A 13,752-nucleotide genomic window follows, 5' to 3' on the forward strand; every position below is an offset into this window, starting at 1 on the left:
CATTATAGTTTTTATTAAATATTTTGATATTATTATATACATTTTATTAATGTTTATATAGTTTTTATCAATTTTTATTTATCAGTTTCAGTTACATTTAAGATTTCAAGATTTTTTTTTATTTGTCACATGAATTATGAATTATGAATTATCATTATGAATGAACTTTCCCTTAAATTATTTTCTGCTTATTTACATAAAAATAGCAGCAAACCAAGAGCAATACATGTGGTATGACTTTTATATTCAAAAGTAGGGTTGCAAAAAGGTGTAAAATTTCCAGTAAATTTAGGAAATATTCCAGAAATTTTGGAAACTTTCCAGGATTGTTTTTGGAATATTCCAGGGATTTTTGAAAAGTTTCCGGAAATTCATTGGAAATTTTTCAGCCCTTTGCAACCCTACTGGTAAGTTAACTAATGTTATTTTGTCAGTTGAAAAAAACAACAACAACAACCCAGAGGTAGTACAACGTTTGATATGCTACAAGTGAATTCAAACATTCCACTACAAAACTGTAAAATGAATCTAAAAATGTAACTGAAAATCTTTTTAGTAGGCATTTTGACCTTACTATATGTATAAGGTTTTAAAGGGGTCATATGATGCTTTTTTAAAGATCATTATTTTGTTAATACTTTTATTGTGCAAACATTAAACTGATCAAAAGGGACGGTAAAGGCTTACATTATTACATAAATAAATAAATAAGTCCTGTTCTTTTGAAATTTCTATTCATCAAACAATCCTGACAAAATATTTTCCACAAATATATTAAGCAGCACAATATGGATATTCAATATGTGACCATGGACCACAAAACCAGTCTTAAGGGTACATTTTTCAAAATTGAGATTTATACATCATCTGAAAGCTGAATAAATAAGCTTTCCATTGATGTATGGTTTGTTATGATAGGACAATATTTGGCCGAGATACAACTATCTGAAAATCTGGAATCTGAGGGTGCAAAAAAATCAAAATATTGAGAAAATCGCCTTTATAGTTGTCCAAATGAAGTTCTTAGCAATGCATAATACTAATCAAAAATTAAGTTTTAATATATTTACAGTAGGACATTTACAAAATATCTCCATGGAATATGATCTTTACTTAATATCCTAATGATTTTTGGCATAAAAGAAAAATCAATAATTTTGACCCATACAATGTATTTTTGGCTATTGCTACAAATATACCCCAGCAACTTAAGACTGATTTTGTGGTCCAAGGTCACATATGGATCCTTCAATATGGGTATTAATAATTAATGTTTCTTAAGCACCAAATCAGCATATTAGAAAGATTCTGAAGGATCGTGTGACACTGAAGACTGGAGTAATCCAGCTTTGCCATCACAGGAATAAAATATATTTTAATTGAAAGCAGTTATTTTAAAATTGTAATAATGTTTCACAATATTACAGTTTTTACTGTATTTTTGATTAAATAAATACAACCATGGAGAGCAGATTCAAAAACATAAAAAAATCATACCAACCCCAAACATTTAAACAGTAGTATAATTTGAATGATTTCAAACAAAATTTCTGAATCAAATTAACATTTATTTTACACAATATTCACTCGATTCAATACAAACTTTTTTAAAATGGAAAATGTGCAATATCCATTGATTGGGGGCTGTTGGAAAGACGTTTCTGTTGCCAGATCGGCCACAGCTGTCTGCTGATGCCAATAATCTCAAAATGGCCAAATATAAGATATCATAAATCATAATTATCTCAGATTAGACCATTACTGATGCTCACTTACTTATCATTCATCCCAATTTATGATCCCTAAAACCACTATTTACACATCTCTCAGCACCTCCAGCATATTCTCCATTCCTGCACATCTGTCATTCTTCCCCATTGTCATAGCCTGAGTCAAGCCCTGCCGCTGCTTTCTCTCCTAATATTCTGCCCTCCTTCCTTCAGCTCTGTTGTTTTGCTCTTTCATGCCTCAGTCATTTGATCCGCTCTCTGGTCTGTCCCCCCATCGCTGCTTTGTTCTGCGTGGTGTGAAAGGCTGCTGCTATCTGAGGCTGGCTGGATTAGCATCAGCAGTGCTGGGACGGCACGCTGCATGAGGCCGCTCTTATCAGCATAGCGAGCCGCTTCCTTCAGCGAACACGTCTTGTTTCCTCCTCCCCGGCCCCTCACGCTAATTACACTCTTATCGCCCCGGCTCGAACACTCACCCATCAGGGTGGGGCCGTTTTGGAATTAAACAACTTCTTCTCGGCATGGAGTCGTGAAAAGTCCTCTCAGTTTCTCCTATTCTTGTTCTGTGTGTCTTTTCTGTTCGAAACTCTTTGGCAGTCCGTCCTTTCTGCAAAATGTTGTTCTTTTCATTTTTTTCAAGTTCTCTGTTTGCTTGGCTTGGTCAAATCAGTACTGTGAAATCCGTGCAGGTTGGATGCTGTGAGACAAGCATCTGTCATAAATAATGTTATTGTGTGTACACATTTGATTGATTGCTGATTGAAGCATGTGACCTAATCCCTCCGTTCCTCTCGTCCTCTCTCCTGTTCTCAGTCCCAGATTAAATCTCAGCCCTTCAGAACGAAGCAGGTACAAACATTTAAACCCTTCAGTTTTCTTATATTAACCGTGTTATTTTCAGGGCTTCTGCTCATTTTGGCTTGTTTCACTTAAAACCAGAACAAAATGAACAGCCAGTTCTGTCATTGTGAAATTTCTGTTCAAATACACTGTGGCCAAAAGTATGTGAACAAGCGAACATCACATGCTGTCCAACTCCAGATAGGACAATAACAACTTCCATGCAACCTGTGCACTATATTTTAAGTCCTCTGAAGCCATATGATGATTTATGTGAAGGACAGATTGAAATTTAAACTGTTTTTGACTTAAAATGTCTCAAATGTTTTTCTCCGTTATATAGGTTCAGACCGGCGTTTCAAGTTTAATTTTAACGTCAGCTTGTTTGAATCTGAGTGCAAATGACATTTTATAGAATATTAGTAGTGACTATAGAGAATTTTTATTCAAAGGTTTCTTCTGGTTGGCTGATTACTTTAAATTTTTCTGCAGTTTCATCCAATTAGCTCTCAAGGCACTGATTTTCTTTTTTCTTGTGTGTTTTTTTTATTAAACATGCCTGCTGCTGATGAATAAGACTTAAGCACAAATATTTTAGGTGAAAACAACTGGTGTCAAGCTTGGCTGAGAATCCACACCACTCATTTTTGAACAAAGAATCATGGACATATTTTATATTTTTTGGCTGCTCATCACAGTAGTTGTTTCCCAATCAGACTGACCTACATATAGATACAAGGCCCAGTCACCATCATATGAAGAACAGAGTTTTATAATGCTAATGCTGAGTAATTTATGGAGTTAACTCTGGCCCCAAATTATTAAATTAGAGAGCAATTTCATGAGAAGTAAACTAAAATAATTGTAACTAAATTTGTTATATTGTCACTACATGGTTGCTGCATTAGTTAAGTGGGCTGATTATAATTTTACTTTAAAAAATAAATGACATCTATGGATCTATGTAGAACCAAAATCAAGGGTGGTTTTGCAACAATGCCATAGAAGAACCATTTCGGGTACCACAAAGAACTTTTAAGTGAACAGTTCTTAAAAGAAAAAAAAAATTAGTTGGGTGAAGAATATTCAACATTGAACATTTTCAATTGATCAATCAAATAAAGAATCTTTTTGCACCATAAATAACCTGTTGTGGAATGGAAAGGTTCCATGGATGTAAAAGGTTCTTCATGGAACCATAGATGCCAATAAAGAACCTTTAATTTTAAGATCGTGGAACCTTTTTATTGCACAAAAGATTTTTTATAGTGAAAAAAAGGTTCTTTAGATCATTAAAATGTTCTTCACATTAGAAAAAAACAATGGTTCCTTTAAGAACTGTTCAGTTAACAGTCCTTGGGGGAACCAGAATGGTTCTTCTATGGAATCACAGCAAACCCCCGCTTTTGGATCCTTTATTTTTAAGAGTGTACGTCATACTTGAAGGTCTAATGAGATCAGTGCACAGGCCAAAGATCAACCATAGCAGCACAACAAACTGGGTCACCACTGACATCCAGACCACACTGTGTCTACACTACACATTAGCATTTTACATTAACAATGCATTTAATCTTGTAATAATAGCTCCCATACATGACTTCAACAGACAGAAATTTCCATCATGTATTGATCCTTCACCCATAACTGCTCAGAGTTCCTTATTCTGTACTGACATTGGATTACTGCTGTGCTTTTTCTTGAGTTACTGCTTTTGCATTGCATGGCTTTGACCGTGCCTCATGCCTTGCTATTCCAGAATGCATTATGAACGGATGGAATGAGTAACTAGTTATTGTATGTGTGTGTAGGGCTCTGATTCTGTGGTTTCTAGTGGATCTTAGGTCCTCCTCAGTTCTCTGAGCATCGATGGCATATGTGAGAAGCTGAAATTGATCCAGGGTCTGGACTCCAGCATGCTGGAGCAGTATATCAGCACAATCAAAAAGGTTTGTTTTGGAGAAGTGTCCTGAAAAGGTCCATTGAAAAGAATGCAGTCCATTTAAAGGTTTGGCATGTGATTTTACTGTGCACTTAATAGGCACTTTCACAGTACACTTTATTGTCCTATTGCTTCTTTAAAGCATTTGAGGTGCAAATCTAATGTTTTTTTTCTATGACAGCTGTTATATATGTTTGAAAAAGTATTATCTAACAGGATTAACATAGTATGAAGTAGCTAATTTTAAACATATCTGATCTCTGTATCTCCTCCCCTCTAAATTAGGAATTAAGTCATAATTTTCTATATAATTTTCTACATTTTAACAATCTGTTGAAATGATATTCAGTGATAAATTATATTGAATACTTTGACGAATATAAAGTTTATAAGAGCAACATTTATTTGAAAACAATCTTGTTTTTTGTGTGTTTTTGTTTGTAATAAAGTCTTTGCTGTAATGTTTAATCAATTTAATCCATCCTTTTTAAAAGTATTAATTTATTTAAAAAAATCTTATTGATACCAAACTAAGTACAAATCAACATTTGGCACAAACTAGCAAGCCCTACTAACAGAAAGTCATTTCTAATTTCCTTATTTCTTTTAATTTGATTTATTTAATTTTTTTAATGTTTTTCTATGTTTATGTTTTTCAGTTGTTTATTGCTAGAAAATAAAACCAGACAATGGGTTTTGAACTGTGTTTGAACATGTCCTTATTTTGGCAACAGGGCTGCTAACTTTATATTAAATGAATAGAAAATAAAGCAGCTCTTGTAATATTTTATCTTCTGAAAGTTAGTCTCTTAGTCTTATGCCTTATTTTTTTCATGGAAATACACCAATTTCTAATTAAAAAGTGAAAAACAGGACTGAGACATGGGTTGTGGTAAATTAGTTCATCCCTGTAAATCCACGTTCATCCATTGGAAAAGAGCGGTTTTATCAGCTCCATGTGGTGCATACAGAGGTTTCACAATGAGGCCTTTCTTTCCATTGGACAACGTCTGAAGGAAGCAATGACATTTCTGATGTCTTCATTAGACATGCATTAGTCAACCTGCCAGCTGTGCTGCATCAACCTGCATACCTAAAAATCTCTATTGTGAACTTTGTTTCAACCTTTGACATACTGCTGAGATCAAATTGATCTACAGTTTGTTAGCTGTTGAATGTCATAATGTTCTTATGTCAAATCCTGTCATCCTAAATGTGGGCCAACGTGAACGGCCGGGTTCTGTCTCAGTTGAACCTTGATGAGCTCAAGAAGGAAATGAGCATGAACTTTGGAGACTGGCATCTCTTCAGGTCCATGGTAAGACATCAGCTGACTTGTGATCTGTTCTTTCCTACACATTCAGATCAGATAATGGTCATCATTCTGTTTGTGGTTTGCAATGTTTAGTGCACAGCTATTCTCTCTATAGTGAAGAAGGCTGGATGGGGTTGAAATAAGGAACACATGTAGCTGTCTTGATCAGATTTCCATTTGCGCTTATACAAACGAATGTTGTGTTGCCAGCAAGCAGGCAGCCATCTGGTCCAAGATGGCTGCTTTCTGGATGAAGGAGGGTTATTGTCAGTGGGGACTCAGTGTCCATTTGAAGATCTGAATAGCTTGACGTTTACAAGAAAATAGCATTCTTTAGCCTGGAAACAAGTCCAAATGGAATGACTCGGGGCTAGTTGTGATATTGGCGTAAGGTTTCACATAGTTCTATGGCCATTCAGCGATTTTACATAACAAAACTTGTGATTTATTTATTTATTTATTTTTTGGCCTTGTATCCAATTTGCTTAAAATGAAAGTCTTATTGAAATGGTCTTGTTTTCTCTGAATTGGTCAGGTAGGATTCTTGTTTCACATGTTTTTTTTTCCTGTTTTAATCCCACCCAAATCAAACACGTCTGTGATCTTTTGTAAAAACACTGTCTTCAGCTAATTCAGGGGTCTTCAGAAAAATCTAATTCTTATCATTAGATTTTATTTTCATCCATCCATCCATCCATCCATCCATATATAGACATTTAGACATTACCATAGTGTAAAAATAAATACTGACTTATCCCAATCATTCGTAATATTATAATAATATCGCAAAGACTACCAATGGAACGTTTGGGGTCAGTAAGATTTTTTTCTTTTTTTTTTTTTTTAAAGAAATTAATACTTTTATTCAGCAAGGATGCATTAAATTCTTCAAAAGTGGCAAAAAAGACTTGTATAATGTTACAAAAGATTTATAGTTCAAATAAATGCTATTCTATTGAACATTTTATCAAAGAATTCTTAAAAATGTATAATGATTTCCACAAAAATATTAAGCAGCACAGCTGTTTCAACATGGGTAATCATAAGAAATGTTTCTTGAGCACCAAAGCATATGATTTCTGAATGATCATGTGACATTGAAAACTGGAGTAATGACTGCTAAGTGCTAAATCAGCTTTGCCATCACAGGAATAAATTAAATTTTAATATATGTTGGAATACAAAACAGTTATTTGTAATAATATTTCACAATATTAGTTTTTACTGTATTTTTGATCAAATAAATACAGCCTGGGTGAGCACTTCTTTCAGAATGTTTAAAATTCCATACTTATAAATAGTAGTGTGTCTTTTTCTGGATAGTTTTCATACTATTTGCGTTTTAGAAGTCAAGAACACAGGAATACCGTTTCAGTCTGAATTGTCCAGGAACAGGCCTTGAATTTGTTGCTCAACTCAATATCACTATAATGGATGAAATTCACTCTTGCGGTTGAATCCATATAAACATTGCTGTATTTGTGCTGCGTTCATCTGCTGTAGGTTCTAGAGCAGCGTCATGTGGAGAACCAGCTGCTGCATGATGAATCGAGAGCGTGCAGCGAGCAGGACGTGTTGACTCCACTCGAACCCCACCGACCCTCTGAAGCGCCACAAGACGTGACCATCAACCCAGAAAACTTCACGTACAGCCTCAACCTAAGCTTCGAAGAGCTCAGTGGTGTGGGGCTGGAGGAGCCCGCCAGGCAACACAATGCCCACTGGCTGGTGCGTGGTACTGCTGTGCACACAAACACATTCAGCACTGAAGTACAGCCTATAGATAAACACAGGTGCACACCATGAGAGAACGGTGTAATTATATACATAGAAGCTAACACAAACATATGCGTGCATAGAAATAAAAGAACTTGGGGCTTTTTTTGTTGTTATTGTGCCTTTTTAACTAATTATTTTCTTCAGTGTTGCATTTTGTTGCTATAGAGGCAGCTTCTCCTTTTCAGTAGTCTCTTATTTGCATGAAATAGCATGTGGTTTACTGGGTGACAAATGAAGTGTTTTCTGACCTGGATGGGCAGAGGAAGTGAAGAGCTGACCACACATGCTAGCTTTCTATCACACAGAGATAGCTATTTCTGCACTCATCTGTTAACACTTGGCAAGGTGTTGCAACACAAGCAAGAGCTCATAATGGTTTAGATTAGCATCATGTAAGTTGTTGGTGAGCACAGACTTTGTGTGCGTCTCATTTCACATACCTCTGCACTATTTTTACACCATTTTGTAGCCCAAGTAGTGCGTTCACACGCTATTGTGTGTATTATGAGTAGCTGAGTGATGTATTGCAAAAGAAAAGACAGAGTGTGGATGTACAGGAAGGGGAGTGGCTAAACATGCTAAAGCTACTGCAACAGAACTTTCCTATAAATGGAACACTGTGAATGGTTCTATGTAGTAAAAAAGTTCTATCTGAGACAAGTTAGCCTTCTAAAATTCATAGACTAATTTAGAACACACCTAATGTCTCTCTAAAGGAATAGTTCACTCAAACTCACTGTCATGTTACTGAAACTCTGTATAACTTCTCATGGAATACACCGAGTTACTTATTCCAAGTCTTCTGAAGCCATGTGATAGTCTTGTATGAAGAACAGTCAAAGACATTCTTGCATAAACATGCCAAGTTTAAACATCTGGAAGTAAAAATGAAGTGTTAAATTGATTCTTTCTTTAAATCCCTAGATCAGTTTTTTTTTAATTTAATTGAATTACGTTGAATGTGATTAAATAAGTCTGTGTACCGTGAAATAATGGCAAGCGACATCTTTCTGTTTAGTTGACCTCATTGGCTGCATGCAAAACCAAACATATAATGTGACATGTATAGTCCGATTCACAAACAGATTACTCTAATGAGCTGCTTCTTTAAAGAGGTCATATGATGCGATTTCAATTTTTCCTTTCTCTTTGGAGTGTTACAAGCTCTTGGTGCATAAAGAAGATCTGTAAAGTTGCAAAGACTAAAGTCTCAAATTCAAAGAGATATTCTTTATAAAAGTTAAGAGTCAGCCACACCTACCTAAAACGGCTTGTTCTAACACGCCCCCACATACCTACGTCACTATCTGGGAAGATTTGCATAACACCGCCCAAATGTTCACGCAAAGAAAGAAGGCGTAACTTTTATTCTCGCTGTAGTATTGTTGCCGCCGCCGCCATGTCGTGAAGGCGCTGTGTGTTTCTTTGTGAAAGCGAAACTACTTTGTTTGGCCATCCAAAAGAGGACGATATCTGCTTCGTCATGCCTGGAGCTGATCCGTGCTGGTTGCTGAGGAAATCGCGCTGTGGATCGCCGGATCGGCTTTCACCGTGGACGAAGCGGAGTCCAGCCCGGGGTCGTCACATGTGGTTGCCACAAGCCTTCCGGACCCTCCTTCGTCGAAATCGCCGGCCGCGCCGTTCTTAAGCCCACCCGCCTCTGCTCACTCTAGCCCTCCGGCCGTTCCTCACTCTAGCCCCCGGCCTCTGCTCACTCTAGGCCACCGCCGCTCACTCTAGGCCGCCGTGTGTGACGCTGTGTTTCGTTGTGAGAGCGAAACTACTTTGTTTGGTCTTCCAAAAATGGACACGACTAGAAATCAGTGGTTAAGTTGTATTTAAGTTGTATTTCCCCACTGGATGCAATGAATGCCTCGTTTATAATGGGTTTTCATGTTTTTGTCTCGTCGATCCGGCCTGACAGGGCATCACAATATGGTAAGGGGCGTAACATTTCCGTCACACGCTTGAGGTATTCGGCCAATCATAACGCACTGGATAGCTGGCCAATCACAGCACACCTTGCTTTTCAGACCGATGAGCTTTGTAAAAATCGATGCGTTTCAGAAAGGCGGGGCATAGAGGAGAAACAATAATGTACAGTATGTGGAAAATAATGTGTTTTTTGAACCTTAAACCGCATAAACACATTTCATTACACCAAATACACAAAATAATGTTCTTTTTAGCAACATCATATGACCCCTTTAAATGAATTGTTTAAAAAGATGAATCAGTCTGAAACAGCCTGGCAGAATAGACATTAGAACTGACATATACCAAAATAAATCAAAATTAGATCAAATTGAATCAAGAACTTGTGAAACAAAATTGAATTGACAACAATTCCTGATAATGATATTAGCGTGATATCTATAGAAATTTTGAATTAATGAATGAATAAATAATGCTATCAGTCAAACTCCTTGAACATTTTTAAATTAAATTAAATTTTTGCCACAATGAATCACACTCAAAATATGATTGTAGGGAGGCGCAGAGAGTTTGTAACCATTAGTGTACAAATAGAATTTACTGTGGATTAGAGCTTCCTGCAGACTGTGCTGTCTAAGACCCTGTATTTTTTACAGAATCACATAAACAGGCAGAGTGTCAACGCTACAACTGCATTCACTTGCCACGATCATAGCAGTGTATGAAGCACATATCACACAAAGGTCACTTTCAAACCAAACAGCTTTCTATTGGTCAATGCAGCAAATTCACATGACCAACTAAACTCAACGCAAAATCTGTGTGGGAAAAACTTTTGCCCTCAGGCAAAATTCCTAATTGCATGGAATCCTATTTGAAAACTCCATTTTGCCTGCAAAAATGGGTTTGGATAAACTATTGCTTGAAGTGCTTTGTTGTGTGTGTGCTACCACATCACCTAACATGTTCTCTCATTACTGTCTAAATGAATTGACCTGATCTTCTCCTTTAGGCCAACACTCACCGGACGCCAAGCATATCCAGCCTGAACTCTCAGGAATCATCCAACGACATCTGCAAGCTGACCGACAAGCAGCAAGCTGAGTATTGCAGCGCTTACCAGGAATGTATCTCCCACATGTCCCAGCTTTAGGTATCTGCTGCTGGACGAGAGAGTCCTGCTCAAGTCCTGTCTGGCCAGTTCTTCACAGCCAGCTCTGAGGAGAAGACTAAGGAAGGTGAGCAAGACGGGCGCAAACCCTTTGCCAAAAAGAGCTCCAAACCTGCAGACACTATTGTGGACTTCTCCTCCGTCCCAGACAGTGGTCTTTTAGATCCCATTACAGAGGAGGAGGATAAGTCAGAGCATGGGTCCGCCACTAAAATCCCACCCAGACGCAAGACCAAAGGACAGGGACCATCTTACCACAGCATACCGAGCGAGGAAGATTCAGGCGATGAGGAGACAGACGCCACCCTGCTGCTGAGAGAGGAACCTTGGGCTGCTGAACCAGGCCTCTTAGCTAAAGGGAAGAAGGAGGAAAAGTCCAGTGAGAAGAAAGAAGAGGAGGCCCATCTGATCGAGCTGGTTCTTGAGAGCTCGGTTAAGAAGCGAGTCTTACCACACAGGCTGAGTAACCTTCAGGATGAGGCGGTGGCCCGGATGTCCATCTGTTCTGATGCTCTATCTGACAGCAGTACCCCTGAGGAGAGCTGGCCCACTTCAGCTGTGAGCAACCTCAACTGCTCACCTGACAATACTGCGCTCAACAACAACATCAACAAAAGCACCCAGCAGGAGACCACCGACTCCACCAACTGCCCCTCGACCGTTATACGACCAGGATCCAGCACCGAAACCACCACGCTGCCTAACCAGAACCTGCGTGGAGTCTACCAGAAGAGGTCCACCAGTTCCGCCACCGATGCTGCTGAGGAACGAGAGAGTGTCCTGTGAGCCTAACACGGTTTCTTTAAAGGGGTCATATGATGCGATTTCAAGTTTTCCTTTCTCTTTGGAGTGTTACAAGCTGTTCGTGAATAGATAAGATCTCTAAAGTTGCAAAGACTAAAGTCTCAAACCCAAAGAGATATTCTTTATAGAAGTTAAGACTCGTCCACGCCCTCCTAAAATGGCTTGTTTTAACACGCCCCCACATATCTATGTCACGATGTGGGAAGATTTGCATAACACCGCCCAAATGTTCACGCAACACAGCACACCTCGCTTTTCAGACTGAGCTTTGTAAAAATCGATGTGTTTCAGAAAGGCGGGGCATAGAGGAGAAACAATAATGTACAGTATGTGGAAAATAATGTGTTTTTTGAACCTTAAACTGCATAAACACATTTCATTACACCAAATACACAAAATAATGTTCTTGTTAGCAACATCATATGACCTTTTTAACTGACGAAGGGTAAATTACTGTAAAAGTCTAATAAATGCAAAGGTTCAGAGAAACTCTTCATTCAGGCATCATTACTGCACATTTTCTGTGTTGACACTGATTAGATTCATTTTTAAAGTTAACACGAATTAAAAATGACCCATCACAGCAAAATCTGTTTCTTAACCAGTATTTCCAACTAGTTTTGCATAAAATATATTTAAAGGTCCATAAAACCAAAAATCGATGGTTAGTAAAAATAAAATTAGTTATATAAAATAATTTAAGCATAAAATTATAAAGCCTATAAAATAAAAAATGTAATATAAAACGTAAAATGTATGGTTTGCACTTAAAAGTAACTTTTTAAAAAGAATTTAAGTACATTTCATTAACATAAGTAAATTCATTAGGAAACACAATGAAAAATACTTTCACAGCTTTATTAATTTAGGTTAATGTAAATTTTTGCATATACATTTTTAAGGTTTCAAGTTGCATGAATTAACATTAACATATTATAAATGAACATGATGAATTACAACAATTATCCATAGTATAATTATAAATTATTATATAATATTAACCTATATTTAAAAATTGTCATTCGGTGTTATAGTTCATTACTGATTAATGCTGACGAATTGAAGGTTATTGTAGTGTTACCGGAAAAAAAAAATTATCTGAAAACAAGTCATTATATTACACAACCTTGTTCTATCCGTTAATTTTAATGTATCTTATTTTAAGGACATTTAGATATTTTTAACTGGAAAACAAAACCAAAATACTGATTAGGAACATGCAGTGTAAAAGTGTGAGAAATGTCATTGTTGCTGTTTTTGGAGTGGGTGCTAAAAAGCAATAAATGGAAGCTGTGAAGCTCTTTTTAGTTTCTGATTTGTTTAGTGCAAATCCTGTTATTTCATGCTCCGTTGCTAACATTAAAGATCTAGTGTAGGTTGGTCCACAATATTCAAATCCATCAAGTAGAGTGGGGATTTAACCACATAGAGTTAGTGCTGGTGGTTTTACTGTGATCGGTGACGTGAAAGCTGTTATTTATTTGTGATTGTGATTGAATGGCCGGTTCACATTCAGGTCATCCTTGTAGTTTGTGTTCTGCCTTGTAGCGTTTTAGATGAGTGAATCTATTTGTGATCAGTGTTACGATAAGAGAAAAACAAGAAATAATAGAGGTTTCTGTAAGGCTTGATTTGTGTGTATGAGTATCCTCAGTGTTTTCTCACATTAATAAACCTCATTCTTTTCAAATCTTTTGAGAATTTGTGATTATATAATTGAAATAACTACATTATATTTGAAAATAAAAAACAGACACATTTGAAGTTCATTTGAAGTAATCTCTGCTAAATTTAAGCTTTGTTAGTGTGCCGATGGATTGTTCACTAAAATAATAACATTAAAAAACTTTAGTTTTAAAATCGCATACAGTTATGTATGTATTTTGATGAGATTTGCCAACTGCCAATCTTTTTCCCCATAAATAATGAAACTGAAAACTATCAAAGGAATGGCCATTGTTTTTCTGAGGTGAAGTCTGGCCGCCAGCAGGTGGCGCACTCTTCATATCAAGAACACTAATAGAGGTTTAGGCTGCATTTGAGAAACACTATGCAGAAATGGATGAAATAAAGTAGAGCATATACCATTATCTTTTTTTTTCTGTAGTTAAATAATTTTCCTGAATTACATCCCACAAAATGACTCCCTTACTACACTATAAATTAAATATATTTTTTAATGTCTGATATGCTAACATTGTGAATTTATCAGCTTTATTCACAAACTTTGTGTACA

The 13,752-nt window shown here is 36.7% G+C and overlaps 1 pseudogene; it reads left to right on the plus strand.

The window, feature by feature from the left end:
- LOC107655306 (kinase D-interacting substrate of 220 kDa-like) overlaps nucleotides 1-11,498 on the plus strand; it is a 58,192-nt pseudogene extending 46,694 nt beyond the window's left edge.
- Nucleotides 11,499-13,752: the final 2,254 nt, after the last annotated feature.

This window comes from Sinocyclocheilus anshuiensis, unplaced genomic scaffold, assembly GCF_001515605.1.
Source record: "Sinocyclocheilus anshuiensis isolate Anshui unplaced genomic scaffold, SAMN03320099.WGS_v1.1 scaffold1096, whole genome shotgun sequence".
Taxonomy (NCBI): domain Eukaryota; kingdom Metazoa; phylum Chordata; class Actinopteri; order Cypriniformes; family Cyprinidae; genus Sinocyclocheilus; species Sinocyclocheilus anshuiensis.